Source organism: Polyodon spathula, chromosome 6 (genome assembly GCF_017654505.1).
Source record: "Polyodon spathula isolate WHYD16114869_AA chromosome 6, ASM1765450v1, whole genome shotgun sequence".
In the NCBI taxonomy this organism is placed as follows: Eukaryota; Metazoa; Chordata; class Actinopteri; order Acipenseriformes; family Polyodontidae; genus Polyodon; species Polyodon spathula.
Genome location: NC_054539.1, coordinates 29334258 through 29342013, shown reverse-complemented (window position 1 = coordinate 29342013; position 7756 = coordinate 29334258).

The following is a 7756-nucleotide window of genomic DNA, read 5'->3' as shown; positions in this document are numbered from 1 at the left end:
CCTCAATTATGCATGTGTTTGTGTATCTTTCTCTCTCTCTCTCTCTCTCTCTCTCTCTCTCTCTCTCTATCTCTATCTCTCTCTATCTCTATATATATATATATATATATATATATATATATATATATATCTATACACACACCACACACACACGCACACACACACACACTTTTATGTGAGATACAGCTGGAGAACAGAGAAAGGTGTAATATTTATAGGGAGAAATAAAAGGGTCAAGGGTAAGAAGAGGCTAGAGAGAGGAAGTAATTATGATTAATTAGAGGAAAGGATCTTTGTGACACACCATCAGCTGGTAATGAATCCACAATCAGATATGTCTCAAAATCAGCTATATCCATGTCTTTCTGCGCTATGAGATGTGTCACCACTGAGCAAATTATTACTCGATGACACCTCACTGGAAGTATGGAACTATGATTCAGAAAAAGTTTCAATCCTAGCCCTTTTTATTGTCTGTCTCGTTCTTACATTGTTACGTTTGTAATCATAGGGTTACAGGATGGCGAACATCTGTGTGTGTGGGTAACATTGTCACAAGCAGAAGTGAATGGAGGTAGCACTGCATAACACAAGCAGCCCCTTTGACCTATGAAATAGCATCACTGGTGGGAATGAGCCAATGAAACCAAGGTGTAAGAATTGAAATCAGTTATGTCTGGTTGAAAGGAAACCACCACCATTATGATTATTTCAATAAAGTTGCAAGTCGGTGTGTGCAATCGACTGACTAAAATAAAAACATATCAACAAATGAAGGCATGTTCTACAGTTGAAATGGCACCACTTGATTGGATGGTTCATTGTAGATCTATCAATCTAGAATAAAATTACAGTAAATGTTACAAGTTAATCAGAATGACTAATTTATGATTTTTACATTAATCTTCTTTACCAATGGAGGCTGCTCAAGTACTGGTGTCAGAATATGAGTAACAATATTTTATGTAGCACCTTTCTCTGTTGTCTCAAAGCACTTTACAGCATGAGAATTACACTTCATCAACAACTTAAACCCTGGAGCACTGCCAGCAAATACACTTGTTTTTGCTACTCTTTTTCCTTATGTCATCAATTATTTGTTGAGAAGTACAGATGGTAACAGTACTTTTGTGTGTAAAAAAAACCCATTAGATTGCATTTCAAGAGAAAACAAAGTCATATATATATATATATATATATATATATATATATATATATATATATATATATATATATATATATATATATACAATAAGTTACTGAATATTCATTGTAGAATAACTTCAAATTAATCGCAGTTAACTTCTGTGTTTTAACTAAAAAATCTAATAACATGTTCATTTTTTAACGCACGTTAATCACAGTCCTCTGTTTTGATCCTCTTAACTTTCCGTACTTCATTGTCTGCCGCTGCATTGTTAGGTGGACACAAGATCAGAAGTAAAAAAAAAAATACTGATGTAAAGCACCGAATGTGCAGTAGTTTTGAATGGGTTTATTAAAAAAAAACGTTTATTTAAAAAAAAAAACTTGCCCATGGTTCTTTTGCTAAAAAGTTCCCCATACTGGCATATTTTGTCATAATTATTCTGCTTACCTATATAGTGCTTAAGTACATATCTTTTTTTTTTTTTTTTAAAGCATGATATTTCATTTAACAATCTAGTTTAAATGTACAGTTTGTATTGTGGAGGAGTATGTTTGCAAGAAGAAACATTAAGTTATTACCATAAGCCTGGTTCCCTGAAAAGAGAATGACAGTTATTACCGAATGGGAAGAGCCTCTCAGACTGTCAATCTCTGAGCAAATATACAAAAGCTGCCCTATCAGGGCCCTGCTGTGAGGTGGAAGTCCCTCCCACCTCCTGTTGAAGAGGGATGTCCTCACAGTACCACATCACCATTTTCTTTTGAAAACAGAGGTTAGCTGGGGACATGACCTCAAAGGGTAATTGTTGTCATTCTCGTTTCAGGGAACCAGGGTTATGATAATTACCTAATGTTTTTTTTTTCAATTCGAATGACAACCATTACCGAATGGGAAAGCTGTACCAAAGCTGTCGTGGCTCCAGATTACTGACAGTACAGCCCCACGGCGATAGCAACAGAGCCCACATGACGCCTAAGGGCATGCCGCCTGCAAAACTGGGCATAGCATATGTTGTCTATGGTCCTCCTCTGACTCGTGCGGGGGAGGTCTGAAAGTTTCCAAAAACATCGATTGGTTAATATGGCAATGGATGGATTTGTTCTTAATGTTACCTGCGAGTCACTTCCAGTGAAAGCCATACATGTGTCATCGATGGACAGCGCATGAAGTTCACTTACTCATCTGGCAGACGTAATGGCCACTTTTAATGAAACAGAGCGCAATTCTGCTGACACCATGGGCTCAAATGGAGGACCCATAAGGGCCTGCAGTACCAGTTTTAGATCCCACTTGGGGACCATAATTTTCATGGGAGGACGAAGCCTCCTAGCCCCTTTAAGAAATTGAACTTCCAGGAAATGTGTCCCAGGGGTGAGTCAATTTTGTCATGGCACACTGATATTGCTGCCACGAATACCTTCAAAGTGGGCGCTGATTTTCCTGCATCAAACAAGTGTTGTAAAAAGGTTAATATCGTCTTATTCGGGCAAGTCACCGAATTGGGACCTTCGGCTAGGCACCAGTCTTGGAAAACTTTCCATTTATATGAGTACTGGGCTCTAGTGCTCGGCGCCCTAGCAGACTGTAGTGTTTCTACTACTGCATCTGGCAAACCTCGTCTGAATAGACGGCTCCGTTCAATGGCCAGACCCAGAGTTGGAGCTGGGCTGGGTTCGGGTGCCATAATAGCCCCTCCGCTTGGGTCAGGAGATCCTTGCGCAGCGGGAGCTGCCATGGCTGATCCAACAACATGTTGGAGAGGAGAGCAAACCATGGGCGTCTTGGCCATCAGGGTGCAACCAGCAGAACCTGTGCTCTCTTTTTACATCCTGATCCTCTCTAGTGTCAGGGTTATTAATGGTAGCGGAGGGAACGCATGCAAGAGCCCCTGTGGCCAGGGGTGAGCTAGCTTGTCTACTCCCAGGGGGCCCCCCTCTCTCTCCATGGAGAACCATAGGGGGCAATGAGGTCGACTCTACCAGTCGAAACCTCTCCCAAATATGTTTCACCACTTGAGGATGCAGCCTCCACTCTGAGCTGTCTGGAGCTCCTCTGGACAGGAGGTCTGCTGCCTTGTTGTCCACACTGGGGAGGTGAACTGCCCTCAAGTTTCTGTGCGTCCAGGACAGGAGTCTGTGCACTGTGTGGCGAAGACCTGGCGAGTGCAGGCCGCCTTGGTGGTTTATGTAGGCTACCACTGTAGTATTCTCCGTCTGGACCAGCACATGTTTGTGCGCTAATTGCTGGTGATAATGAAATAACGCCAGGCTCACTGCTTGCAGCTTTTGCTCATTTATGTGCGCTTGCTGCCAATGTCTCTTCCACCTACCTCTTATTCCTCTCCAGTTCCAGACCGCTCCCCAGCCCAGATTGGAGGCATCTGTAGTGATAACTTCCCTTCTGTGAGGGGATCCGAGGGGAGATCCGAGGCGCAGATTCCAGGAAGGAGCCACCACTCCAGTGTCATCCGACATTGTCTGGACACTCGCACTAGCCAGTACCGATCTCGGACCGGGTGCACCTTAATGGTATTCACCCAGGCTTGAAGTGAACGCATTCTCAGCAGCCCTAGTGGAAGGATTCTCAAGGCAGCTGCCATCAGCCCCAACAACCTTTGATATAGTTTGACCTATAGGAGAGTGTCCCCACTGAATAGGGAGAGTGTGGTCTCCAACGACCGAATCCTGTCATCCGACAGTGAGGCAAACATGCTCACAGAGTTCAGTTTGATACCCAGGAACACTGTGGACTGAGACGGTATGAAGTTGCTCTTCTGTTGATGTATTGAGAGCCCTAATTTCACCACATGATCTATGACCTGTTTTGTGTGCGCCTCTGCACATGCTTTTGACTGCGCGCAAACCAACCAATTGTCCAGATACTTTAGGATCAGAATACCCAGAAGCCTGAATGGAGCCAGTGCTGCATCCATGCACTTTGAAAATGTGCAGGGTGCCAGCGGAGGCCAAATGGCAGCACGCAGAATTTGTACGCCTTGCCTTGAAAGGCAAAGTGCAGATATTTTCTGTGCGCGGGATGGATTGGGATGTGAAAATAGACGTCTTGCAGGTCGATCGATATGAACCAGTCGCCCGGTTGGACGGACTGGAGAATACGCTATGCTGTCAAAATGTTGAACTTCCTCTGTTTAAGGAACAAGTTGAGGACCCTGAGGTCCATAATTGGTCTGAAACCGCCGTCCCTTTTGGGCACCAGGAAGTACCTGGAGTAAAAGCCGTTGAGGGCATGGCTTGGACTTACCAAGAAGATTGGCGATCTCCTGTTGAAGGAGTATCGCCCTCGCTGGTTCAAAGGTGGTGAGGAGCACACCCTTGAAGGGTGGCGGACTTATGTGGAATTGTAGAGCGTATCCGTGTCTCATAGTCAATAGCACCCAGGAGTCCTGGGTGCAGCCTTGCCATGGGTCGTTGCCATTGGTCAGTCTGGTTGTGGGGTGGGTTTGGTGGCAGCCGGGGCCCTCAGGGGCGGTCTCCCTTGGGCTTGGGAGGGGGCAGGTCTGTCTTAGGCCCTGGCTTTGGTCTCCAGCCGGAGAACCGGTTACCCCTGACCTGTGGTGGTCCCCTGTCACTGGTCGTGTCTCTGCCTCTGCCTGCTTGTATACTCTGGGGTGGAGGGCGGTGTTCAGACCCTTTTACCACAGCAGGCTGTGCATGCAACCTTGGGCCTTGACAGTAAGGTGAGAGAACTTTGAGGCGACTTCAGTGGCCTTGTGGGACCTCTCAAGGCTCATATCAATGGTTGCCACGAAAGTCTGTCCCAGTGTAATGGGGGCATCCAGCAGCGCCACCTTTTCGGTCTCTACGATCTTGGCTTGTGTCAGCCACAAATGCTGGCGAGCGGCCACCATCACTGCCAGCGACCTCCCTTTTGCCTGACCTAACTCCCCTATTATCCCCCTTGGTGAAGGTGGAACGTTGCAACATCATCGTGATCTTGTCCCCGATGGTGAGGAATGCGTCTAGGCCTGCCTCTTGGGCTCCAGTAGTGTGCAGCAGAGACTCTGCTGTTCTGGAGGCTGAGGGTGCAGATGCTGGGTTGCCCCAGGAGCAGCACACCAAATCCAGGATGTCCTGGCATAAGGAGAGGGCTTGCTGTGGGTGCCCTCTCTGCTGGAGGAAGCAGTTCCCCTTTCCCTCCTGTTCCACCGGCCATGGGACATACGTGGCTACACCTGCATGCTGCATTAGCACACGGAAATCCTCCCTCTGGGAGACATGTGGCAAGGGCGACAGGGTGCAATACATCCACCCTGGATGCCGTGAAGGACAGCTCATCTGGGCTAGGTGGTCTCGGCAGAGGGGACGGAGAATGAGACTGTGGGGGCTGGGGCTGCTCGGTGGTAGGGGGCAGCCTGCCCTGAGACTTCAGTAGGGTCTCAAGCATGGGGTTTGCTGAGCCCATACAGTCTTTGCCAGCTCCACAAAGTGCCGCTCGGCTGAGCTTGGGCACCTTCGAGGTGACTGCGATGGCGAACATCTGCACCTGCATGGGGAAGGGGAGCGGTGCCTGCATGATGACCTCCTTTACTCTGCGTGGCGACCATCTGTCCCCTGGTGAGCGTCCCATTGAGTGGTACCGCCTTGGCAGTGACCATCTCGCCTCCCCTGAGAGGTGTCTACGCCTCTGTAACGGTGGTGGGGAAAGGGAGGGTGACCCAGTTGAGTGGGAGAGTTCCCTGGTCACTGTATAAGGGGAGGTCCTCGACGACCTCTGTGGAGGCTCTTGGACCATCGATCTCATTCTCCCATGGCTTGAGGAGAGAGACTCTGCTGGGGATAGGGCTGCTCTCCGTTACTTTGTTCTCCTCGAGAACTTCCGACAGGGAGAGCAGTCCAGCTCACCTGCCAGTGCCTTGGCCGCGTGTTCTGGCCCTAGGCACCTGGCGCAGGATCGATGTTCTTCCTGCCTGGGCAGCTTCACTGAGCAACGGTCACTAGGTGGAAGCCAGCTGAAGACCCAGTCGACTGCACCAACATGGTTGCAGGTGTCTGATGAAGCAGCCTGTAGACATTCTCAAAACGATTCACCGGTGCCAAATCAGTAGGTGCCGAGTTCGGCGCCAAGGTTGGTCCCTCTGTGTAGCCCAGTCAGAGCCAGGCTGTAGACAGCTCCGAAGATGGTCCCAGGAGCCGAGTTAATCGGTACCAGGATCGGTGTCAAGAGAATGTGCTGTTGGTGCCGAACAGTCGTGCCGGGTGACCGATGGTAGGCACCGGTCAGGGCCAAAGATGTTCACATCGGCTCTGAGTCAATCGGGGCTGGGTGGGCGCTGTTTCTCTCAGCCTTGCAAATCGGCGGGAAAACTGAGGTCGTTGCCGAGGTATGCAGCCGATTCATCGACGTGATCGCCGAGGGCAAGCACAGCCGCGCTAGGATAGCCCAATTGAGAAGGGCGCTAGGCCGTTGAGTCTCCTTAGAGCACCACAACAGCTCTCACATGGTGTATCAACTGCACAAAGCCTCGTGTAGTGAGAGTAATGGCCATTCGCTAATCCCTGAAGAGGGGTCGAAACCAGCTCTAGCCAGAAAACTGACTCAAGAATATAGCAAGAGCAGTGTTACCAACGCTCTAGAGCGTGATTACTGTGGATTTTGAAATTTATTTGGAGCATAACCAAACAAATCAGCCAAATTCTGTACGCTAAAGCAAAAGCTATCTACAACCTTTTTCAGAGATATGAGAGAGGAAATGGTGATGTGCTACTGTGAGGACGTACCTCTTCAACAGGAGGTGGGTGGGACTTCCACCTAACAGCAGGGCCCTGAAAAGGCAGCTTTTGTATATTTGCTCAGAGACTGACGGTCAGAGAGGCTCTTCCCATTCGGTAATGGTTGTCATTTGAATTGAAAGGGAATCTCAGTTATTCATGTGTTAATAAACCATGTTTCTATAATCCATGTGGTCTGTTGATTGGATATATGAACACTATTACATTAGGCTACTTTTAAAACATAGTGTATTCTACTACCGGCACTAGATCAAAATATGCAGCAGCGACCTTCGTGGAGTCCATCAACTCGTGGACCCATGGACTTTGGAAACCAGTGACAAGTGGCAGGGGAATCCATGGTTCACTGCGCACCAGTGACCCCTGTGGCCGATAGGATGCCTGTGATCGGTAGAGCCGCCAGATCTGTGTTGTCCTCCGGCACTATAGGTCTGGTGGCCTTGCTGTGGATCCGCAGTGCAAAAAATGGCGGATTGGCAAGAGCACGTTTCGGAGGACAAGTGCTCCAGCCGCCGTTTCATGAGTTGGCAGGGGGGTTGTGAGCAGTGAGAAAAACAGAGGGTAAAAAATTGGTGACCACTAAATAAAAAAAATAATAATAATAATTGCTGGGCAATATGTGACTACCTTCATAAAAATATTGGTATACTGAAAGTAAAATAGTATAGCATAACAGCAGTAATAGTAAAACAATAATATTTAGACCAGGGCATACTTGCAGTACACTACTTTTTTAATAAGGGAGATACATGAGTAAAACAAGCATTGGTGCAGCCTATTTAAATTATAGACTACATTCTAGTCCACCTAGAAAATGTATAATTGCTTAATATTGTGTATCAAAGACACAAGGTAA